This window comes from Ictidomys tridecemlineatus, chromosome 8 (genome assembly GCF_052094955.1).
Source record: "Ictidomys tridecemlineatus isolate mIctTri1 chromosome 8, mIctTri1.hap1, whole genome shotgun sequence".
NCBI classification, from domain to species: domain Eukaryota; kingdom Metazoa; phylum Chordata; class Mammalia; order Rodentia; family Sciuridae; genus Ictidomys; species Ictidomys tridecemlineatus.
The window spans coordinates 62,907,499-62,934,079 of record NC_135484.1 but is presented as its reverse complement, the minus strand read 5'-3'; the positions used below and the strand labels follow the sequence as shown (position 1 = coordinate 62,934,079).

The window sequence follows — 26,581 nt, the reverse complement described above, 5'->3', positions numbered from 1 at the left end:
TTAAGGGCACAAACTTGGAATCTCTGTGTTAGATTAACTCAGTCCCACAAAGTGGGAAGTGAATTAGCTGCCATGAGAGCAGGTTGTTATCATGAAAGCAACTAAAGCTGGCAACTCCCTTCACTCTTTTTCCCACTCATGTTCCATCTGCGAATGCCTGCTTCCCCTTTTTTCTTCTCTCTCATGATATGATACAACATATGAACCTCCACCAGAAGCCAAGAAACCATCACCTTCTCAGACTCCAGAACCATTAGCCAAAATAAACCTCTTTTCTTCAAAAATTACCTATTCCCAGGTGTTTTGTTATAAGCAGCAACAGAAAATGGACTATGACAATGTTCTTGGTGACAAACAGCACAATTTGCTTGGGCTAGTTTATGCTTCAAAGACAAAAATCACAGAATTGGGCTCAACATTCTAACTGAGGAGCTAGGAGCTCCATCACATACCCCTTAGGAACTAGATCCCTTCACCAGGACACTATCTCCTGTTGCTTATTTCTGTGTTCAAAATTCAATCCTGAGCATCTGAATGATAAAGTTTAGGTTATATATCTGTTCGCCCAGCTGAAAGAGAGCCTGACATATCTAGGTCTTGGACTCTACCTTCAGAAAACAATATTCAATGTGTGGGAAATCATCAAAATTTAGATATGGCACACAAATGATGCTGGACAGCCATGCATGACACAAGTCCACATAGCCCAATCTGGATTTCTTCCTCATATAATCAGTGATCCTACTGTTCTGCCCAATTACTTGATATATAACGTGATGGTTGGTAATGGCAACTTACGTGTTTAACTCTTAAAGTAGGAGGAAATATTTTACTTTGACATAATTCATTATTTAAAAACTCCCCAGGATTCTAACCTACCTGCAAGCAGCTGCTGAAATACATAATAAATATATGGCTTAAAACCTAATTTTACCAGTGAATTCTTTACTCATAATTCATTACTTAATTTTCATCTCACCTTTAAAACAAAAGTATCACCCTAAACTAAGGGGTATGGAAAATATAATTATGTTAGTAACAACATTATACTTTTCCTATATACAGAAAACCAACTGATGACATTTTGTCCTTCTTTCAATTGCTTATTTTTCTTTATTTTCTAAAACAAAGCAGGCCAGGGGCCCTGGCCCTGGGTGTGTCCCTTTGACCAGTCTTGAAAAGTGTCCTTTACACCTTGACAGCTTTATCCCCTACAGTCAGCCTTTTCAGCAAACCAGGCGGGCACATGATTGGCAGCCAGTGTGTCGGTTCCTTGCACGACTTTATTGCTGTTCTCATCTTTGTCTACAAAGGAGGAGGCTCTTTTATGGTTATGGAGATAATTGATTCACTAGACTTTCCTCAGGTCTTTCAAAAAGCTTCTCACCTTATAGCTTATTACAACGGTAAGCTTCCCTTGCAATTCAAGCAGTAGGGTAATTTTCCAGGCTTGCTGAAGGCTTCCCCTACTCTCGCTTTTCAATATGGACTTCTCTCGGTATTCCCTGCACAGAGGAATCTCCATTCCTGACTAGTGCAGGAATTTCAACTTTTGCTATTAAAATTTACCATATTTGCCTCCTTCTGAGTGTTCTCCTGTAGCACATCTCCTCTGATCCAGAAATCGACTACTGACATTGTTTAAAGGAAAGAAAAATGTAAAACACATATCTGCTCTTCCCAGTCAACTTTTCATATCCATAAATATTGTTTCTTTAAAAAAAAGACCTACAAAGCTGATTCCTAATCACATCTGTCTTGTTCATTACTGTTTCCCAAGCCAGAGCTTGACCAGTCCCAGAGGGATCCACAATAAATACTTGTTGGATTAATAAATAATTGAAATAATAAATCCTAAATATATATGTTCATTGTATCAGATTGTTCTTCTGAGTCTTTGTGTTTATGGCTTAAACACCCATAATATGTAGTGTAAAATAAAAATATCATGGCAACACAAATGGAAATTGTCATCAATATCTTTCTTAAATCAAGAGCAACAGAAAATTGTTCACCAAAGCTCTAATTACTTTGGTTAGAACATTATATTTATAATATATCCATTACCTGTACCATATCCATATAAGTGAATGAAACAAAAAAAGTCAATAATGCTTAGGCAGGTTCCTCCTCTCCTTTAGTCCATTAAGCTAAGGTAGCCAGAATTCTTAGATAATAAATCACTCTCTGGTCACATTTGAGCCATTGGATATGGGATATGGATTGTTCATTTCCTTTCACAATTTACAATATGATATCTATGCCTAGATTATTGATGGGAGTTCGTAGATAAGTTCCAGAGTGTTAACACACAAATTTTGTCTGTATGTGCAAAATACACCAACCGGGAAAGAATCCATAGCTTTAATAGCACTTCTCAAATAAGTTAGTGACCAAAACAGTCCCAGCCTAAATATGGTAGAATATAACTTTCCCTGGTTTTTCTGTTTTATGTGACCTAATCCAGATAGTTGAAAGAAATTGCTAGTAGATTTCTACCTTGACAGCTTTCTGGGAATTCTCTGAATCATCACAGACTCAAAATGTTAATTAATTTAAAGTACTCACCAAAAACTGTCCTATGGAAAACCATGGGCAAGAAATAATGAATCCAAGTTGCCCAGATGTTTTAAAAAGAAAAGATCATACTGAGGTTTAATGTTTAATCTATACATAAAATTTCTGTCCAAAGTGCCAACCTTTGTTGGGTGGTCCACACCCTACCCAAGCTGTGAGATCATGAAAGTTAAACAAACTACATCAGGAGGGTCTCCAGCAAGAGGCATAATATGGCATTCATGGGGCCTATATTATAATTCATTCAGATGGTACAGAATGTTGCTAAAGAAACTGCTGAAAATCAAATGACTCTCCAAAGACAAGAAAAAAAAAATTATGCCTTTGTGAAAAACCAAGAGATATAGGAGAACTGATCTCCAGAAAACAAAAGCAAGTAGGTCATAGTAAGAAATGACAGCCCTAAGTAATATAGGTCAACTCTTCTGCTAACACTCACACACACACACACACACACACACACACACACACACACACACACACATACACACACACCCACACACACACACTGAAACTGAACCCTTTCTGGTTTATGAGTGATGCAAAGTTCTCTTTTTGCAATCCACACGTGTTGCAGATTGTTCTTGTCTTACTCTTTTCTGACCAAGGATAAGAGGAAATGCTTCTCCCATCCCTCACCAAACACACAGCTTCCGAGGAAGGCATTTGCTTGGGCTAGAATTGGGAGCTATTTCTTTCATGATGTGCCAGGCCACAAGGTGTTTCTAAGAAATATACTATATATAAAGATTGGAGAAGTTCAGAACCAGCTTCTAATTTTTTTACACTAAAACAATAGGAAAGAAATCACCCATGATTTTTACTGTGTCAGTATATTATATAACATGATTCCTTAAACACTAAAATAATAATAATAATAATAATAATAATAATAATAATAATAATAATAATAATAATGTCTTTTTCTTCCTAAAAACTCTGAAAGCTAAATACAAAACCTAGTATCTCTATTAGCAAAAAACCTAGGTGTCACCTTGGAACGTAGACAGCAAAGTCTGAAGAGAATAGGTTGTAATGCAGTTACATTTTGATTTATAGGAGAGAAGGAATCTAGGGGAAAAAAATGGAGAAGGTAGATATTTTAGTCAGATTTTTCACTGCTGTGACTAAAAGATCTGCCCAGAACAACTTTAGGGGAGAAAAGTTTATTTGAGGGCTCACAGTTTCAGAGGTCTTAGTCCATAGAAGCTGGCTGCATCCCTTGGGGCTCTAGGTGAGGCAGAACATCATGGTAGAAGAGCAGAGGGAACCAGCTCACACACGGATCAGAAAGCAGAGAAAGAGAGAGCAAGACTCTACTTGCCAGATACAAATATATACCCCATAGCCATACCCCACCTGCCTTCAGTTACCACTCAATTAATCCTATCAGAGGATTAATTTACTGCTTGGGTTAAGGTTCTGGTAACCCAGAGGGTCTTAACTAGGGAGGTGCAAAGTAGTATTTGGATAATTAGCTCAAAGCATGCATTGGGTAAAATAACTTTTTGCATTTTTAATTACCCAGAATATTGCCTCAAATTTCTATTTCAGGATACAAGGATAGACCTGGGCGAAGCTATTTACTGGTGAGAGTTGAGGTTGGGAGAAAGTAGCAGGTGGGGCAAGTGCATCGAGAGTGAAATGAGAAGAGGAAAGTTTATAATAACTTTAAACAATCATTCTGCATAACAACACCAGGAATATAATTTTATAAATGGAAAATTTCTTAACAGCCATAAAATTCAGGAAAAAATAATAAAGATGAGTATTAAAAAATAAAGCTAACCAGATATCATTTCATTTTACATAAAATAGAAATTGCATTCCCAGCTGGTCTGAAGTTAAGACAGCTATTTCCATTTACTATGCCCCTTAAAGCAGTTTTAAAAGTATCAGCTTCTCTGCTCAATTGTAAAATGCCTGCTAGTTTTTGAAGGAGTGCTTTGGAGGGTGAGAAAGATTCAACTCTAAAATGGCTAAAAGACAGTTTTATGAATCTCACTGTGTCTACAAGATGAAGTATTCAAGCCGTTATCATGCGCTTATATTTCCAAGATGTGAACAGACAGCTTCTGACTCTGTATTGATGACTGCTTACTATGCTGGCACCTTTTGTGCTGCACAATAGGTAACACATCTGCAAAACTGTTCTCAGAAGCAGGAAAAGCAGCTGTTAAAATTACACTCTTCCTGCATTAAAACCACCCCCCGGTTGTGAGCCTTGTGAGTACTGTTAAGAAGTCATCTTACCTGATCCCTGTTGATGAGCTTTATATATATGTAGTCTTCTGAAAATATCATCAAGGCGTGTTGTCGGTCTCCTATTATTAGCAAGAATTCCACCTCTTGTGAAGCAACAGAAGCCAAACCATTACAGTTTATAGACCCCCTAATTCTCATCTATTATTAGGTAACCAATCTCCCATTGGGTTGAAAAAGACTGAAATTTGCATGGATATAGAGTTTAACAAGAAACATTCATTTCCATAGAAGAGGACATCTCAAGGTGGGACAAATCAGAAGTTTCTCATTATGTACTACTCCCCAGCCCCCCACCCAGCAGTCCACCAGAATCATGAGGGGTTCCATCCAGACTGCTCAACACTACCCTGGAGGAACTGGGCACCTTGTAAGAGTTTCCCTGTAATACAGAGTTTGGACAGAACACTTCACAGAAATTTCTGGCATTTCTAGGAAGCTGGATGCCTGGCCAGTAGTATTAAAGAAACCGTGGCCCAGGATCCTCTCACATTTTTCATTTTTATATTTTTTCTTAGGGCTGCTACAACAGATTACCACAAACTAGATGGCTTAAAACAACAGAAATTTATTCTCTCACAGTTCTAGAGGTCAGAAGTCTGGAATCAAAGTATCAGTAGAGCCATGCTTCCTGCTATTCTTGGGCTTTTCTAGGCTGTGGCCTTCCTTGTGACCACACCGCTCCTAAGTCTGTACCCAGGATCACATTACCTCTCCTGTCCATCCTATCTCCTGCCACTCTCTTAATAAGGGCACTTGTGGTGACATTTAAAGATCACCCAGATAATACATGATAATCTTTCCAAGATTCTTAACAATTCCATCTGCAAAGATTTTTTTTTTTTTTTTACAAATAAGGTAATATTTACAAATTCCAGTGATCAGTGATCACATGATCTTTTTTGTTTGGTTTGATTTTGGTTTTGGTTGGTTGGTTGGTTTGCTAGATATTTTTAACTTCTTTTAATTTTTGCATTACAGGTGATGCATGCAGTTTTTGTACTTGATATCTTTAAGTACCCATTATTCAACCTACTACAATATCCAAGACCCTAAGCCTTGAGTAGTTAAAGGTGTTTAAGCAATGATCCATAGCCAACTGTTGCAATTCTTGACTGACCAAAAGCTGTTAGTTTATTCAACATTTTCCTATAATCCATGCTGAAAGGTCTTTTTTTTTTTTTCTTAATGCTTGAAGACTTGCATGAGTCTGGCCTTGCCTCCTCTTCCTTTAATACTGATACTCGTCTTGATCATCTCTCCCATCACCTTCCCTTTGCCCAGTGCATTGACATTGCTGCTGTTAGTAAGAAGGGGAACCTATAAAATGCTTGACCTCTTTATCTAACTTGAATTCTCTTAAGGTGAGTCAGCAAGAAAATGAAACACCATTGACTGTCTTTATGCCAATATGACTCTCAGTTTTACTTCGTCTGTTTCAGCACCAAAAACTTGCCCCATGTGTCACAATCTGTTTCATATTCATTTGTTTCTGTGCTTCCCTAGTCCTAAATGAACAGGCAAAGAGAATGTGGGTGCCCATTTGCTCTGAGCCCACTGCTTAGCCAACTCCAGGCCTAGGTAAAAACTGGCCAGTACTAGGGACAAGGGAGGATTTAAGACTCTACCTCCCCACAAAATACCCTTCCAAGAAATAAACACCAAGGGATATTGTCCAAATTTGCTGGCCTCCCTAAACTTGTGGTCACTTTGGTTCAGGATTGGGGCTTGCCTTTTAACACTCACACTGCAAGGAAGAAAGGAAGTCCAGTGCAACTGCCCTGAGGAATGGCACCTGTAACCTAGGTGAATGTAACATACAGGGTCGGAGTGGGGAGAAAAAGAGACAATTCAAAGCACGGGGTCTCTACCCCCACTCCACTCAGAGCACTTAAGCCCCCAATCAACATGAAATGGGAGACACCAATTTCAATTTTCTTTCAGTCATTTTGGCCTCAGTTTCCTGGTAACAATCAAAATATGCACATCTTCCTACTACAGATATAATTATAGAATTTAAATATGTATTGTCATGCAATGTGATCCTTAAAAATATAATCCAATTACTTCATTGTAAATGCACATGTTTTTATGGGTGTTTTTCATTAGTTTAAAGGGGAACTTTGACAATTCATGATTTGTGGTGTGTGTGTGTTTGTTTGTTTGTGTGTGTGTGTGTGGGTACTGGGGATCAAACCAGGGCTTCATGCATACGAGGCAAGCACTCTAGCACTGAGTTACACTTCCAACCCAATAATTCATGATTTCTCATTGACTCTATAAACCTTAACAATTAAAGCTCAACTACAAGGAAGAAATAAAGGAAGTAAACAACTAAAAATACACAGATGGTATCACAACCTGAAAACTTCTGGTATGGAAGTGGTTTTAGAAGTCACCTAAATTAAGAAGAGTCTGTGTCAGTCAGGATAGGGTCTGTTATGCTGCAGTAATATGCAACCCCCAAATCCTGACGGTTCAAAAAACATCAAGGGTTTGTTTCTGCTCAAGCTAGTGTCTAGCATAGGTCAGTGGAGGTTCTGCACCATATTGTATTCATTTGTTGGCTAGGTTAACCACACATGGACAGCTTTTTTTGTGGTAAAGGAAAAAGAGACACAGCAAACTACATCATTTCTCTTGAATCTTCTGCCCAGAAATGGCAAATATCATTTCTGCTCACATCCATTGGTCAGAGAAAATCTTACCCTCACTCCTAAATTCCACACATGTTTAATTTACTGCAGAGAGAGGTAAACAGGATATTTAGCAAACTTCCATATATTCTCTCTTCAGTATTTCCCCAAATAGTCATTCAATCAGTGCTTAGGACTCCACCATTCTCTCAAAGAAACCCATTCTACATCCAGTCAGTACTAAGCATTAGGAAGTGCTGTTAGGTCGATGATAAATCTATCCCCCTGAAGCTCCCTCCTATTGATCCTTATTTTGGGCTCTTAATGACAGTGAGAAATATCTGCTTATTTTCTATGGGACAGCTCCTCATATCTGAAACACTCCAGCCCTTTAATTATTTCTCTTATAAAAGAGCACTTGGTCTTTTCGCAATACTTTTGTTTTTTCTTTTCTTTTTTTTTTTTTTTTTGAGAGAGAGAGAGAGAGATAACTTTTAATATTTGGCGGACACAACATCTTTGTTTGTATGTGGTGCTGAGGATCCAACCCAAGCTACACGCATGCCAGGCAAGTGCGCTACCGCTTGAGCCACATCCCCAGCCGAACTTTTGTTTTTTCTAAACCCCTATTCTGGTAATAAATTTTCTTCACATTCTCTCTGCCTCATAGAACTTTCTACACATTTGGCTTCTAGCAATGTGTTTTTTTTACCATCACATTTACTCCACTAGGCTTAAATGTCTGTGACTGTGCCTCTGGTCTCTCTCCCAAGATCCAACGAACAAGATTCAGCAGGAAGATACACGGTTATGGCACCCTAGGTATCCGTGTTCCATGGCACTGTTTGTACCTCATTAGTAAACATTTTCTTTAAATTATCTTGGATACTCATTAAATATTATCAGCTACTTAGAACCAAAGGATAATTATGAGTTTAATGAAGCGTGCACCAGCTTGCTCAAGTCTAACGTTTGTTTCTCTGCTGGGACCCCATTTTACTTTGCACTTATCCTTCAGCAAAGCTACTCTACAAAGTCACTTTGGCAATAAGAAGTATTTAATTAGATTAATGAATTTTTATCGCCTCTCCTAGGGATTAGGCTTGTTAAATCCTGGCGACCAAAGAACAACAGATTTTTTATTACTAAATGTTTAGGGATGCGCTGGTTGTGCTGCAGTGGCAGTCCTCATAAGTCAGCCTGCTCTGGGCAGTTCTACCTTGGATCCCTTGATAGGCCAGGGATATTTGGCAGAGACAACCTGTGCCTTCAGTTAAATCACAGAAATCAAAATGCAAATGAAATCATGTGCATCCCATACAGGGCTTTCGGCAGCTGTCTTTCTGTCAGAGGCTGTTGCCTTATTGTGCCCTGAGAAAATGTGTCCCCTCTTCCTCTATCTGGAGGTGTTTTGGAAGAAAGGGAAGACCCTACAACCAGAGCTTCTAGCTTTGCATGACAGCATGGTATCCACTGACATTTTCCCAATACTGTGGCATGGTGATTCATAAAAAGGCATGAGGGGTGGGTTTTTTCCAGGAGTGCTGTGCCACTCATCTAAAGATGCTAAGTGATATACATATGTAAAGCAATTTGGCATCTTTCTTAGCTAATGCTTTGAATTATGGCAATATCTTTCATCTAGAAACTTCAAAGTCCTTTAAAAAACCAAGCCACACTTCTCCCCATTACATTCCTACGAGGCAGTTTTCAAGCATGAATGTCCCCACTTAATAAATGGAACCACTAAGGCACAAAGGCTCAGAATCAGTCAGAGTTGTGAAACAAATTGCAAAAGGAGTTCTGTGATGACAAGAAGTGTATAAACCCAATGTGATCATGGAAACATCTCCCAGAATTTTAAGATGACTCCCCAGGAAGGGACAGAAATGGGAATGGGGTCCACAAGGAGACAGGAGACTTCCAAGAATGATAAATTTTTCAACAGAGCAGGAAAAAAAGCAAAGAACAGGAGATCTTGAAAGCAACTTTGCGCAATTCAGAAGGAAATACAAACTAAAATATTAACAAGGAAAGTATCTCTAAATTTAGTCAATTTGTAAACATTTAGGATTTATTACGCAGTTTAAATAGTGACCATATAATTTTTCACTCAAACTGGGACAGTTTTGAGAATGCAAAGCGGTATCATTAATAATTACACTAATTGTACCTCTCTGTTCTCTTGCATTTGGACTAGTAAGCAATGTTTTACAGCCTTTTGAATAAGTGTTCTCATCTAAACACTGTTCAGCTGTTAGCAAAACCTCATATTTTAATAAAGGAGCTGAGAGAAAATTTTTTTTAAAAGTATTGAGAAGGACTTTCCATAACTGCAGGAATGTAAACTGGATCTACATCACTTTTCTACTTAAAATCAGTTTTTATCTAATACTTTAGGTGGAAGAAATGCTACCTGCAAATACATTGTACAAGGATAATTATAATTCAATTTTTTCCCTTCTTTCCAATTTTTTCAGAACAGTGTTCTCCGCAGCCCATGTTTAGCTGATCTGACTAAAGCAGTCACAAAGAAGGCATATTTGGAAGTGTAGTTACCTGTAGACATAGACATTTATCACCATGCCAACGCTGTCAATAGTTACATCCTTGATAGCAAGATTCAGACAGAATGACCCTACGAAAGGAGGAGTCCCCCTTCCCACTCACCCTACCGAGCTAACTAATGAAAACAGTATCATGGAGGAGGCTTTTTTGGAAAGTTTCACTTAGGGACCCAGAATAAGAACTGTCTACTTGCCTCTAGACCAGTTCTATTTTGCAGAATACTCTGATATATGTTCTGTAACTGCATAGTCTCACATAGTAGCCACTTCTCACATGTGATTGTCAAGCATTGGAATGAGTCTAGACACTGGAGAAGTGTTTAATTTTATTTAATTTAAATTTAATAGTCATGTGTGGCTAGTGGCACCCATAGTAGATCAAGTCAGTGTTTGCTTCAATTTTTTTCAAGTTTTTAACACTGAGGAACAGTTTTGGATATTAAGAATTACCTTTAACTAGAAAAGGGGTTCAAATTGTAAGTTCAGCCTAACAAGACAGGAGCAAGAGTGGGAAGGAACGCTTTAGTTGTTGATGATGGCATCCACCATCAGGGCAATGATTTAGCTGTAGGGGCTTAGGGGCAATGTCGCAGCTTTAAAGGATAGACTCTCAAGAGAGAGAGAAAGCAGTGCACCTACATCCATATAGCCAGAAAGTAGAAACAGATGTGAATCTGCCAAAATGTGAGATCTCTTGCACGTGACTAGATGCATCTTTAATTTCTTTTATCTGTAGTTTAGGTGCAGTTTAAAGTAGCTGAATGGTTGCCTTTGTGCTAATATCATTTAACACTAAGTTTGAGTGGCAGGTCTGATTCATCAAGATAGCAAGATCTGTCCTGGTTTGGATGACTCTTCCTCCAGTGGAAGACAGCTAAGAGACTACAGATTCCAGAGCTCTTCGGTCAATGCCTTTTCTAAAAAACTCTGATGTCAGACTACCCCCTGCTGGAAAGAGGAGGAAGAAAAAAATAGGGTCCTTAAAAACAGAACCTCTGCCCTCCTATTTCCTACATGGGTGTTCTATTTTACTCACAATTCAGGAGTCTATCACGATGCACAAGTTGGATAAAAATGTGAGGCATCTGCCTTGGTCATGTCATTCTGTTTCTTCTAGATCTCAGGGAGCTGACAATTTAGAGGCTGACCCACGATGGGTAATGTGAACTAGATTCTGAGCCTCTTTATCACAGGCTTGCCATTCATTACAGGATCTCTGCAGTTTTATAAAGAATAGCATATTTTATGAAAAAAACCTAAGCTAGATAAACCAGAGAGGAGTTCAAATTAATGCAGTTCACACACACAAATCAATTCAGCATGTGGATATCAGTCAGCTAACCACCTGACATAATGTCCTTCAGTCACCAAACCATGCTATGAATTCAGTTATTGAAACAATTTGGCACTAACCCATATTTGCAACATCAATACACCTGTTTGCTATTAAGGCATAACAAAAGGACAAATTTCCTTTGCTATAAAGATATTTCCTAAAGTCCAAAGTAAAATCAACTGTATTACAGAACATCTCTGACCTATAGAGTCATGATATCAATATTTCCTATGCAAATTCAGAAATAAGCATTTATTTCTGGATTCAACTTATTTAACTCTAACCTCATTTAACTATTCTACTTTTTTAGAATTATAGAATTTTCTGTATCTATTTATCCCATTTCCAAGACAGAGTAAGATATAAAATTTATATAAAATTGATTCAGTTAAAAAAATTCCATTTCATTATATTCTTACTAAAGGGGAGTCATAGCTAGGACTTCATCAAAATAGTCAAATAGCATGTGAGCAACACTGATGTACCAGATGCCATTCAGCTTCATTTAAATGGACCCTGCCCTGGAGCCTTGAAGTTGTAAGCCAGACAATACTAAAGACAGGTTACACTGAAAAAAAAAAAAAAGCAGTGGTCTAGATATTGTTAGAAACAAACTATCACCTATTAATAAAAATTGGTTGGATTACCCATTTATTAATTTTCCTTCACTTCATGACAATTATGCTTTGACAAAATCCTGGAGCACCACTACTAAAATATTAGAGCCCCATTTAAACCAAATTTAGTTTCTGAGAAAATGACACATTGTAAAAGCAAAGACACATCCAGTCATTAAATCTGCTGCAAGGTCTGAACTAGACAGACTAGAAATGAAGTAATGCTGTCACTTGCAAAACTGTTTATCTGATGATAGGCACCAGCCAGCAATAACCAAGCCTGATCCCTATAGAGCATGCAGCACTTTAGGTTGTTCTGGTATAGTGGTGATTTACGTCATCTCAAGGGCCTGAAATCACAGGAGGAGAAGGGAGGGAGAGGACAGAGTAGAGATGATGGCAGTGAGGCAAACAAGAAGATCATTGCTGCCAGGTGTGGTGGCACATGCCTGTAATCCCAGTGGCTCAGGAGGCTGAGATAGGAGGCTCACAAGTTCAAAGCCAAGCCTCGGAGCAAAAGGGAGGCACTAAGAAACTCAGTGAGACCCTATCTCTAAATAAAATACAAAAAATAGGGCTGGGGATATGGCTCAGTGATTGAGTGCCCCTGAGTTCAATCCCCATACTACCCCTCCCCCACCAAAAAAAAAAAAGAAGACCAATGCAGACTTTACCATCATTTCCACTTGAAAGAACAAAAGAAGTTACCATAGGTGAATGACCAAGTTAGAGGATCATCTAATTTCAGGAAATTCAAGAATTTCATAAAAGATAATCTGTCTCCAACTTGTCCTTGCCCCTGTCTGCTCTGCTCTTGTTTGGAACTTCACGGATGGAAGTTGCCACCCTACAAGGGATGCATGCCTATGGATGTGCACGTGCACACGTCTGTCCCGAAGGCCCTCAGCGATCCTGGAGGTCTAACAAAGTCCGAGAAGAGATTCTGAAAAGACATGATACAGGACTCCACTGACATATGAGAAGATTTTTGGACATGCTCGTTCTGTCACTTGGTTAGAAGAAAGGCGTAGGCAACCAGCTGAGCAAAGTGCAGTGACCAGCTTTTCCACATCCAGAAATGAGCTCCTCCACCAGGGCTTGCACAGGCACATCTGGATAGGATGAGGCAGATCTCTTCCTTTCAGCCACCTTTATCTCCCATTGTACGAAGTGAAAACAGGAATGTCTATTTTCCCGACAAAGGTGTTTTGCTAAAGCTTGAAAAATGCCTTGACATTGCAGTGATAGGTGTTTCTGGAGGGAGGTTCTTCAGCACAGACAGGCTGCAGAGGGCAATCTGCTGGCTCCCCAGGGATCAAAGTTGCCCTAGGAGGGTCTGTTTGGACCCATGCATTGGATCTAACCCCATTCCTTTCTCCCTTCTTCACAGTTATTCTTTCTCAAACGTGAGCAAGTGCTGACAGCCAGTAGGAACAGGGCCACAGCTGCTCATCCACTGGGACAGCCCCTGAGAAGAGAGCTGTGGCCCCGTTATTACTGGGGCTGTCCCAGTGCGTGAGCAGCTTTACTGTCAGGCTTCTGAAAGCCTAGGAAGATGAAAAGACGAAAACAGTAGCGAGCTGCAACTTAGTTCCCATCACGAACTTGACGTTGATGAAGACTTCACATCTTTTCAGATACATTAACAAAGGCTTTCACTTGTTAAAAAGGAACCATCCGAAGGGAGAAGCATGTGGAAGAAAAATCTCTTAAAAATTTGCCTATGTCTCTAAAATTTTGGAGTGATCATAAAAAGAGATAAATTTAGAAGGTATTTTGATAGAAATTTCAAGATGCTTTTAAATTCATTAAATAAATAGATCACACCTAACCAACCACTTCATTATCTTGGCCACTTTTATGATCAATGTAAATCGATCTCAGCTAGAATATTCAATGTGGTTTTTTTTTTTTTCAAGACAGTGGTTTCTGATCAAGACCATATGAGTCACAGATCAATTAATCTATTACGTACTAAACCGCCTCTCTAGTGTTGACAATTAATGCTTATTGCACACTCAATATGTGCCAGGCACCATGTTGGCACTTTACATGCATGATCTTTAAGTCCTCAGGACAGCCTTCCAAGGGAGGTCCATGATTTTATCCCGTTTACAGAAGGGGTAATGAGGAACTTAGCGAAGGTCACCTACCAAGTAAGGCAGAGTCAGGACTGGAACCCAGTGTACACCAGAAACTGTCCTCTTAACCACCACAACAATCCCCATACAACACATGGAATCTCTCATCAATTCATACACACATCTAGAGCATATATGTAAGCAATACACACATGTGTGTGTAAAAGAGCTGTGGTACTTAAGAAACGTGGGTAACCATTTCTAAACCTTGAAAAGGAAAAGGTAGTCAGTCTATGCAAGTTGATCTTAGCAGCCAATGCAAATCTGTTCCATTTGGCTTTACTGACCTATCTCTGGAATAATGAAAATTTAACAACCTGAATATTCTTGGTACAAGCCTTAGATGTATTTGTCTGCATATTGCATAATACTAGGTATGTAAACTAAAAGGTCTTACTGTCTCCTACCAATCTTTCACAGACTGCATCCTTGAAGTTTGATTTAGTGTTACTGGTTTCTGATTTAATATCAAAAATAATTCCAACCTAATAAATCTCCTTACAGAGGAAGACTAAGGAAAAGGGACAGATGTGAGTGCATCTTCACGTACTGATATTACAGGTGTGAGTTTAATCAGACATAAAATTTTCACTCCATTTGCTGAAATGTACTGTGTCGATGGAGCCATCTCTTTCTCAGTGACAGGCATGATGTTAATTTCTCATGAGTCACGTGTGAAGTGACCAGGGGAAGAAATACAATCAATCCATCCAGAAATTGGATCTGCAAAGGTACCCTAACAATGGAATGGAAATACCACAGAATTTGCTTAGCGCTAAGGTCTTGACAACATCTATTCTGCTTGGCACTGAGAAGAATTTTTTTTAAAAGAGAAGAAAGGGGAGAAGGATAAAGTGGAAATCTAATTTTGAGAAATAAGGATTAAAGGTTCCATTATTCATGCTGTTTTCACTGTATATATTGAGTTAACAACATGTGATTTTACTGGATGAAAATGTGGGCCCCATGCAAGGAGAGTGTGGTGCAGATAAATCCCCACAGCGACAGTAATAAGTGAGGGTTAGTGTCTTGTCTGCGTGCGGCTGTAAACAGTACTGTGTTTGGAGCTGGTGTAATAAGTGGAGATTGTTCCTGGACTTACTGGGGAGCACAGATAGTTTCTGCTGCTGGGAAAGCAACCCCCCCTGAGGCACACCACCGCTATCTTCCTGCTTATCCTGTTGTAATGTGTGAATTGTGGGCCCCAAAGTGCAAAGTCCCTGCAGGAGGCAGGTCTGAAAGCTCCTCTGAGTTGGCTGCCTGCTTTCTTTTATTTATTTATTTATTCTTTCTACACATGGTTTTGTCAATACTTGAGAGGTCTATGTCCACCCCCCCACCATCAACAACTCACTCCCTTCCTATCCCAAGGGTTAGGGGTCAGGAGAAGAAAAAAAAAATGCTGAACCAGTTAAGTAAAGGAAACCCTGAGGAGCCCAAGTGTGGATCAATCCATTGTGATCAGGCAAGGAGAAAAACAGATAATAAATTGATTTCAGAGCCCTGTCATGAGTTCCAATCTACGGCCCCCTCACCAGGCTCCAAGGTCACATGGCTAAAGACAGGTCATGACACCAGGGGAGGACAGCAATAGTTCTTCCAAATCTCATAATGTGCTAGCTAGCTAGGAAAAGCGGGGACTTAACCTCAGCCTTTCCTGATGTCCAGGATTAAAAAGAAAAGGTACTTATGCCTTCAAACTGATGCTGGTGGTGAGCTGCATACCTTCTAAAACGTGTCACCTTACCACTGCGTAGTGTATTCACTGTTAAAAAGCCTGCACATTACCATTACAGTGGAGATTGGATCAGGCAAGAGTCATCAATAGATGATAAATCCAGAGGAAATTTCAGTGCAGGGAAAGATATTTCTGTGATTTTAAAGTGCCTCCTCACAAGGAGAAATGCAGTAATTATGTATCAGAGAACCCCGGCAGCATCTAGACAGAGTGATCAAAACACCATCTGAGATGCCCATCATTTCCCTCTGGATGTGCCAGGAGATCCACAGTGGAGCACGTTGGCACAGAACACATCCAGGTGAGCCAGCATCCAACCACAAGAAAGCCTCTGACAAGATGAGAAATGTTCTAATGAAAAAAAGATGGGGGCCTGTATTCTTCAAAAATGCCAAAGTCATGGGGATGTAGCTCAGTGAGAGAGCTCTTGCCTAGTGTGTGCAAGGCCCTGGGTTCAAACCCACTACCACCAAAAAAAAAAAAAAATCTGTATATTCCACATTAAAGGAGGCTAAAGACACGACAACTCATTGGAATACCTGACACTAGACTGAATTCTGTGTTAAGAGAGCAAAAGGCCATACAGGCCACTCACAAAATCAAAATATGGACACTAGCCTAGACAAAAAGTATGTATCAATGATAAATTTTCTGAAGCTGATTATTGGATACTGAGCTTAGATATGAAAGTATACCTGTATTAAGAATATGCTCTAAAATATTAAAGGATAAAGACCATAACATATGTAAATGGCACTTAAATGTTTCAGAAAATATAGTGTGAGTGTACATGTGTGTCTGTGTGTATGTATGTATATATACATACATATATAAAATCTTACAGAGGTATAGACACTGTATACATGGAAAGAAATTACAAAGAAAGCAAATGGAATAAAATGATGTTGATACTGTTCTAATTCTTGCAGTTTTCTGTAAGTTTGAAATTACTTTCAAGTAAAAAGATTTTTATAAGAATTGTAAGCCTTCCAGTCAACACTGCATCTTTCCTAACTTATTTCATTTGAATAGATGCAGGAAACAAGGACAGGACCCAGAGATGCACTGGCACACTTCATCCCGTACCTGTTCTACCAGAGCTGTGACATCTTGTACTCAAACCACCCCCCAATTTCTAACCAAGAAGTGGGTTGTTGAAGGCAGCTGTGTACTATGCTGACAAATTTTCATGCATAAAGGAAAATCAGGGTTTTTTTTTTTTTGTTTTGTTTTTTTTTTTTTTTAAACTGCCTGCCACCTCCTAAAGTCATGCACTCTTCAACACTGGAATTCTAAAGAAATTTTTATGTTGTTGGAATTTCCAATTATGATCATATGTGCCATACTCTCATTTTCCAACACAAAAATAAAGTAGATAGATGGCACTCTAAAATAATTCAAACTAAGACCTATGATATAATTTGACAAAAAAAACATATTGTTGTAGGTTACATTATCACTACCTTTTTATTTAACTAACAATGGTTTCACCATGTCTTCACTGATAGCCCACAGATATCCAAGTGGTTGGCAACTCAGTCTCAACTCTTAGTTAACTGAGACTCATAGTCTTGCATTTCTATTCAACCTCTTTCTTAAACTGCAATTTAATAAAGAGATTGTGACCTTTTTTATTTTTTAAATAGAAGGTCTTACTAAGTTGCTGAGGCTGGTCTTGAACTTGTGATCTAACTTCCTCAGCCTCCCAAGTCACTGCAATTACAGGCATTTGCACCCAGTAAGATTTTTTACATTCTCCAGGCCAGGAGCAGGTTGATTTGTCCCTGGGAAACATCAACATTGATAGTTTTTTCCAGCTCTGTATTCATTGCTCAGAATGGTGAGGTAACTGGGGTACCCTGTTATACATGTCTGTATATTCATCAGCAACTTGAGTGACGACAAGAGAAGTGATTGGAAAGATTACCTCTGGGGGATCCAGCTGACATTTGGAGTGACGTCCTCCTCCTTGGTAGGTCTTGAACACCAGTTACCCACCTAGACCTGTAAGAGATGGTTCATATTTTGCTAAGCTGCTCAGTCTCTTTCCACTCAGCCTGGCAGCCTCCTGGCAGCCACTTTTCAAGAAGCAAATGTCTGACACTCAACATCAGCTCACCCTCTCTGGACTTCTCAGGATCCTGAATATCTCTAGTCCTTGCTGCCTCAGTGTTCTTCATTGCTTTCAGACAAATGATTTTTAATATTTGTCGACATGTTCCAATGATTGTCACCTGGAAAGCAAGGCCAAAATAAAATACTATACCATAGCTGGATGTGCCAATATAATTATTGAGCAAACACAGGAGGATGTGAAATTTGACCAGAGAGAAACTTGAATCAAGTGAGGAGGATGGTTATGAAACAAGATGAGAAGGATGTGGCTCTCACGGACATGGAAGCAAACAGCAGAAAAGATGTGGACGAGTGTATCTCATCATTCAGCAAGTGACCATAAAGCATACTCTCTCATACTTTTCCTCCTTTAAAAACTAAGTGATGCTTTTTGCCCCTATTTAACTTTACCTGCACAGGGACAGAAAGAGGACTTCAGCGAGTTAAACCAGTCTTCTCAACTGCAAAATGTAAATAATAACAGGAGCCACTTCATAGCACAGGAGGCTACAGGAGAGCCTTGACTGAACACTTACTGCATGACAGGCCCTGGAGACACTCCACATTCAAACCTCACCGCCACCCTTGACAGGGGCACCACTATTTTCTCCACTTTACAGACGAAGAAATTGAGAAAGTAATTGGCCCAAAGTCTCACAACTATGAAGTGGCAAAGGTAGAGTGAAGACCCAAGCAGTCAACTGTGGGTTTGATGGAGCTTTACCTATATACAAAGCATTCTTTAAAGATAGCCACCACGTGGCTGGGTAGCTTGGAGTCAAAGAAGCAGGATCACAAGTTACTTCTTGTAAGTCAAAACATATATATATATATATATTGGCCTGTCAGCTGCCCCCTTCCCTGTTCCTGGCATTTTGTCAAAGTTACCACTTGCTAGAGGTTCCCAGCCTATAGCCCCTGCCTCTCTTCCACTTTCCAAAAGCAAGGAAGGACCTGACAGTTGACTCCTTCCTTGTACCCAATGCTGAGACTAACCCTATAGCCTCTATATCTCATTTAATCCACAGCCTGCCTGGGAGCCTGCTTTTATTATCTTAGTTTTAACTATTTTTATTATTTTATAATTTAATAGTTGAGGAAACAGGAGCCCACACCATTTCATAGCTTGCTGTTGTCTGTCCTCAGAATCTAAAACCTGTTCATTGAATTGTGCAATTCCATTTCAGATCCAAAAGACAATGCTGGAGGTTAGGTTTCACAAAGAAGCATTTCTTCTTTCTTTTTTATTTATTTTAATTATGTATATATGACAGCAGAATGCATTTTGATTCATTGTACACAGTTGCAGCACAACTTTTTATTTCTCTGATTGTATACAACGTATATCGCACCATATGTGCAGTCATACATATACCCAGGGTAATGATGGGCTGTCTGTCTCACTCCATCGTTCTTCCTACCCCCATGCCCCCTTCCCTCCCCTCTCTCCTGTTTGCCCAAAGTTCCTCCATTCTTCTCATGCCCCCCCATTATAAATCAGCATCCACTTATCAGAAGAACATTCAGCCTTTGGTTTTGTGGGATTGGCCTGTTTCACTTAGCATGATGTTCTCCAGCTCCATCCCTTTGCCTGAAAATGCCATAATTTTATTCCTTTTAATGATGAGTAATATTCCATTGTGTATACACACCACAGTTTCTTTATCCATTCATCTATTGAAGGGCATCTAGGTTGGTTCTACAGTTTAGCTATTGTGAATTGAGCTGCTATAAACATCGAAGTGGCTGCATCACTATAGTATGCTGATTTTAAGTCCTTTGGGTATAGACCACGGAGTTTCTGAGATGCTCTAAAATCAGTATCTCAAAAACCAGAGGCTGGGTCCTTGACTAGCAAGGAATCCTTGTGGGAAAAACCTCTTCAAGAACTTTTCTTTATAGGTTAAAATCTTCTAGAAAAATAATGAATACTGCCAAACTTAATTTGTCCCCAAATTTACCAAAGAAGAGACTTTATTTTTATAAAAAAATGGAAAATCCAATATTTAGTATAATACATGAATCACACTGCAAAATTTAAGAACAGTGAAATTTGAATGGCCCTGCACATGGGGGTAATTCTTCCCTCTTTCCCCAGTTCCCAGAGTGGCCCCCGGAAAAGGGTGGCTGCAAGAAGTGTACAGCGATCAGCTTATGCATTTCCATAGCTGGTGGACATCAGGCTCCCCATCAGGAAGTTAAGAGAAGTCTGAACAAATGTTAAATAAACTGGGAATTGAACTCTTTTTCTGCATGCCTAGTTATAATGAATGATATCTGGAGACTCTTTGACCAGGAAATTAAAAAATCTACATTTCATGATTTAGTGGAAAGAATAGTAATTTTTGATCAAGTTAAGGGGGCCTCGGGGAATGGCTCTGCCCCATTCTAACACTTCTCACTGTGTGTCCTTGAACAATTTGCTTAACCTGTCTGTGCTTCTACTTCCTCATTAGTATTATTCTCACTTGAGAATACTAGGAGGATGCTGGTGAATGGATCATGGGATCATGGAACCAAAGCAGGTTAGGTTTCTTATCCTACCCTTTCAGAATAAGGACCCTGAGGTGATATTAAGCAATATTTCTCTTGCTTAATCCCTGAGCAACCTTTCTTCAACTTCAGTATACAGAGAATTATCAGGACACTTTTTGAAGCAAGAATTTTCTTGCCCTAATGCAGCAGTGAGATGTTAGGCCAGACTCTCTAGCCCCCACTTTGAGTAACGCCTTTCTAACAATGCCCCTGTTGGGACCAAAACCACACCTTTATTGTACCTCTCTAAACGAAACCCAGGAACCCACATTTTCTCCTTTACTTGTTTTCTATTTGCACTGGTCAGGGTGCCAACGGTCCCTGTTTGCCTCCTTCCTGAGTTTCCTGGGACATTTGGGCACAGAGTGTACTGCCAGTTCCATAGCACCCTTTCTGCCTGCCAGATTTATGCCATCATCAGCTGCTTCCAAAAACCTAAATCATGCCTCAGACAGTCTGTGCAGAGGGGACCTTGAGGCAAAAAGTTAAGTGAGAAGTGGAATCACTCCATGACAATTAGAGTCCTTTGAAATGACTTTCACTTTTCCTAAGTATTTTAAAGAAATATGATTTCCCACCACAAAGCCTGTGAAGCTTTCCTGATATTGTTATTTAGGAAATGTACAAATAGAGGGTCGTAGCAGCCCGGGGTTTCTCTGGATCACCAAATTCCACAAACAGTATCTAGGTTTCATGTTAGCCAAAGATTTTTGTTATTGTTGTTTATCTGCTTACCACAAACAGCTGGTAAGTTAACATATTCAACCTCATTTACTTATGCTCTCTTCCATTTCCTCCTAACTGATGAGGATGAAAACGAGCAGCCGCTGATCCTCTACGTGCACAGGAGGACGAGGGCGAGGAAGGGGAAGAATGCCAGCGTCTGGATTCTCCCATGACAACGCGGCTCGCAGGGCATTCCTGTGTGTGCTGCTGCAGGGCAGCTACCGAGCCTACTCCTATTTCCAGATCCTCATCCCGACCGGGGATGAAATCAGTGTGTGGAAGCCAGGCGTGAACTGAAAAGGGGCCCCCACGAAACCTTGGCTGTGGATGCCATCCCTGTAAACCACTCATTGTCGGCGTGAACGGTGCACTAAAACCCTCCACTGTTCTGAAGTTAATCCTGTCTGATCTATTAGTGTTCAGCTGCTATAGGATGATTAACCTACCAAGGCTATAATCGGTATCTAGGAGAAGAAAATATACAGTGGTCATGGCAATGGGGGGGGGGTAAGGTCCTTGATTAAGACTCCCATAAGTCCCATGTATACATAGTCCTTATCATAATTAAGAATTTCTCTTCCTCTCTCATCCTCCTCTTGTGTTCACACATGCGACTTCCAACAGAAATCCCTCTTGTTCCAAAAGTACAAAAATCAACACCGACCAGCTCTCTTTTTATTCAGCCCTGGTGCCTTCTCATACCCATTCCTGAAATAATATCCTAAAGCCATCACTTGTTGCTGCAGGGTAACGGGACAACATGAAAAAGAATATCAAATGAGGACTGTTCGGTCTCTGAAAATTTCAAATGTGGCCGAACGAAGCCGTCTCTGTTTCTTACTCAAGCGCAGAGCTCCCCCTAATGACCAGCCTCGGAGGGGAAAAAAAGGAGAGAGCCACTAGTTTTATATTATCCTACATTTCCATTTACAAAACAAAGTAAGCCACTTGTCAAGTGCTAATTGCGTTGGAGATAATAATGCCCTCCTTGTTACCCTCTTGCTGGCCACCCACAATTTTCCCTACCACTCCCAGCAGGCTCTGTTAAAAACCCCACTCATCAAGGTCACCCGTGGGGGTTCCCATGTCCCCCACTAAGATCCAGCCTATGGCACGGTGAGATCTTTCACACCGAACCTAGTTTAGATGGCATCTCCTCATCACAAGTGCCAGACTGTCACAGTGGACTCCCGGGACCCGTTTGAAAAATTATATTTTGGGTCCTGAATTAAAGGATTGCGTGTTTTTCCTGCAGGCCAGCTGCTGGCTGACTGCAGTGCCAAGAAGACTCTCTTCGAAGTGCACTCCCATGTTTCTTCCCAGCGTTGCTAATCCTCTGGCTGAGTACCAGCTGGGAAGTCTCTATGGGGGCTTGTTTACTTACTGATAGGGCAGGACCCTGGTATCTGCTCTGCTCCAGAGTACCTCGAAAACTCAAGAATACACAGAGTCCTCCAAACCGCAGCAGCTCCCACATTGAAAGGAAATGGGTGTCGTTTTCTGAGGCTGGCAAAAGCCTCCTGTCACTCAGGGCCTCATGGCAGGTAGAACACATGAGATATGCTCCCCCTCCAGCCATCCTCTGCCCCTCATCCTCTTTCAGGTTTGACTTCCATCAAGTTTATATGATGCAGGTCCTGCCCCTGGGCTCATATCGTGTACCCCAGTGTTATGGTTTGGATCTTAAATGTCCCTCAAAAGTCCAGCCTGCAGAGCTACCGGGAGGTGGTGGAGCCTTTAGGAGGTGAGACCTCGTGGAAGGAGGTTAGGTCACTACAGGTGTGCTCTTGAAGGACACATTAGGATCCTGTCCCTCTTCTCTCTTTCTTCATTCCTAGCTGCTATGAAGTTAGCAGCTTTGCTCGGTTAACTGCTTCCAGTCATGATGTAATGCCTTACCACAGGCCCAAGGCAATGGGGCCAATGAACTATGGACTCCAATCTCTGAAACCATGAGCCAAAGCCAAGCTTTCCTCCTTTAAAGTTGATTTTCCTCAGGTATTTTGTCATAGCAATAGGAACCTAACTAACAATGCCCAGGTATTAGATGTTGACTTCAGACTTCTTCTCCACCTCAAATCTTATTCAATGAGCTCTCAAAAGAGTCACTCACTCCAAGACCTTCCATTAGGATTCAACATGACTAAAGCACTTAATCCAGGGGTGACAAATTGCAGGTCCACAAATCCAGCCAATTCAGGGTAGCCAGAGATTTTTTTTTTTAAGACCATGAAGTGTTTTCCAAAATTATGAATTAATTACTGACATTTTAAAATCAGAATATTCATATATTAATATTTTTTTAAATAAATGAAACAGGCTGTCTAGACCCTGATCCTCCAAATCATGGGGGCTAAGCCACGCACAGCTGGCCCTCAGAGGAGCCTGGGGATCGCCCTCCTGTCTGTCCCACCCTAGCAGCCCTTCCACAAGCCACAGGCCTGGCCCCTGAGGCACTGTGTTTGCAACCATGAATTAATCAGATATATAACACATTCACACAGATTAGTTTATTTGGCATCTCTCCCAGGTAACATCTTTTTTTTTTTTTTTTTTTTTTTTTTTTTTTTTTTTTATTGATTGTTCAAAACATTACAGAGCTCAAGACATATCATCTTTCATACATTTGACTCAATTGGGTTTTGTACTCCCCAAATACATAATACAGACTCACTTCTGTTACATACTCACATTTTTACATAATGGCTTATTAGTGACTGTTGTATTCTGCTACCTTTCCTATCCCCTACTATCCCCCCTCCCCTCCCCTCCCCTCCCATCTTCCCTCTCTACCTCCTCTGCTGTTGTTCAATTCTTTCCCCCTTTTTTTTTTTCCCCCCACCCCCTTGCCCCTCATAACCTCTTATAATTTTGTGTATCACTGAAGGTCTCCTACCATTTCCATATGTTTTCCCTTCTCTCTTGCTTTCTCTCCCCCCATTCGTCTTAGTTTACTGTTAGTCTTTTCCTCATGCTCTTCCTTCCTGTTCTATTCTTAGTGGCTCTCTTTATATCAAAGAAGACATTTGACATTTGTTTTTTAGGGCTTGGCTAGCTTCACTTAGCATAATCTGCTCTAATGCCATCCATTTCCCTGCAAATTCTATGATTTTGTCGTTTCTTAGTGCTCAGTTAAAATGCCTGTCTACCAAAGATTCCTAAGAAGTGACTCTAATGAAATCCGATAATAGGAGGGTCAACATGGAGAAATACTCTGACTTTTGAAGGCTTTTCAAAAGTCTCCCTAATGTCCCACAGACAGTTGGTTGCTTGCCATATTTTCAACATAGGACCCACTTTGTACGATCTGGTTGATTTGTTCAAATTAGTTCCACTTAAAAACTAAAAATAGACAATGTAGAATAACCTTACATCCTTCTTTGAACAAAGCAGACTATGCATAAAATAAATACAGAATTTTGAGATGGGGCCTGAAAATAAACTCAAGACCAGGGCCTAAAAGAAATCACACTATTTTATTTGTGTCTTTTCTAGGTTGTCTTTTCCTTCTGATTGTTTTTTTAAGGAATCTGTATTCATAAGATAACTCAAAGAGGTTGTCTTCAGGCAAATGCTGTGTTATTTTCAGCTAAGGAAAAAAAAAAATCTGGGCAGGCCAAGAGCTATCAGAACGTCAATCACTAAGTTCAAAGTGCAGACAGCCAGTGAAAAATTCCCAGGGTGGGCAGAACTTTAAAAATTATTTTGGAAAAGGACTTACAAGACTGTCTTTTTGTGTGTGTGCGTGTGTGGTGCTGGGGATCGAACTCAGGGCCTTGTGCATGCAAGACAAGCACTCTACCAACTGAGCTATATCCCCAGTACTTTTTAAAATATGAGTTAGATTGGGAGGGTTTATTGATTCAACTGATAAAGAGAAATATATATAGATATTATGCTGTTTAGAGAATACAAGTTCTCCATAAGAATATGAATGTGCCCAATTCTTATTATCTCCCTGCAAGTTCCCATCCTTGATACACACAGTCCAGGAGCACTCTTAAATACTTGTCGCCTGACTGTGTACATGAAGCCCTGCTTCTCAGCCTATTATAACATAGCTTGTCCTCTTTTACCCAAAGGACTTTTGCAATTAGAATGTTATAATCAGAAGTTAATCAGGCAGAACATTCATAATACTGCCTATAATTTTACTAGGAAAAAAAATATACTTATACGAGACATTACTTTCTTTCTTAGTCTCTTACCTTTTACAGCCCTATAACATTGAATTTTTTAAAATTATAGATGAAATCTTAAAACATCATTATAAAAATGCTACAAAATATTTTTCTTAAAGTTAATTAGAAGGGCATTCTTCATTATTTAAAAGTCTTTTATTAAAATCCTCAACAAAAAAGAATTACACCAAAGCATTGGTAGGGCAAAGTGTCACAGGATTAGCCAAAGAGCAAGAAAGAATATAGAGAGGAGGCATCGCAAGATGCCCTTCAGAAAAGATGATGATTGAAATAGAGTCAGTTAAAATGCTAAGTGGAGGGGGAAGGACAGGAGAGGGAAGGAGAAGTCAGATGGCCATACTGCAAAACTATATTTCTGAGCATTCTGCTTTTCTCCTTGAATCCATTGCTATTAACAACTGCAGGCCCTCAAAAGAACCAAAAGTCACCCTTAACCCTGGACTCTAGAAGTTACTGGCACTCCTGACTCTCTCCCTGCTGTGAATGCCCAAGAAAGCAGAATCTTTGTAGGGCTTTTTAGCACCGGGCCTCTTTATTACACTTTAGACCTATGAGAAGACTTCATGGTGTGTTTCTGCTAAGATTGTCTCTAGACGAAAACTAACATCCACAATTATAGAGCAATGTCCAGTGCCCTCAGCTGAAGGAGGAGAGAGATTTGCAGAGGATCACTTCCCCTGAAAAACCTATTGCTCCCTCTGCACAGGTACAGGATCTGGTATCAGGACAATTTTAAGCTGACTGCACAGTCTATAACCAAGGAAAATAGGTCAGGTAACTTAGTGTTACCTGACCATGTGACAGGCCACTGTATATACACAAGCTCACTCAATCCTCAAAGCCAATGCTACATGGTGGATGTCAGCATCCTATTTTACAAATTAAATAACGTGTCCAGTTTCTTGCTGGGAAGTTAGTGTTGGTTGGAATGTAAAGTTGTGTGCACTTGGGTACAAGTCCCTGACTCCCTGGGGGATCACTCAGAGTTAAAATGAAGCATTTTTTTTTAAGCTTCCGTCAAATTTGCTAAAAATTTTTACATTTCAAATTTTCTAAAATTTGACTTGCAGATCATTGTCAGAAAGGGACATACCTAACAAGGTGTATGTTGTAAACAAGGGATGCCTGG

General features: G+C 39.9%; 1 pseudogene; it reads left to right on the top strand.

Moving 5' to 3' along the window:
- The first annotated feature begins 1,246 nt into the window (after positions 1–1,246).
- Positions 1,247–26,581, top strand: part of LOC101963174 (mRNA decay activator protein ZFP36 pseudogene) — a 130,538-nt pseudogene continuing 105,203 nt past the window's right edge.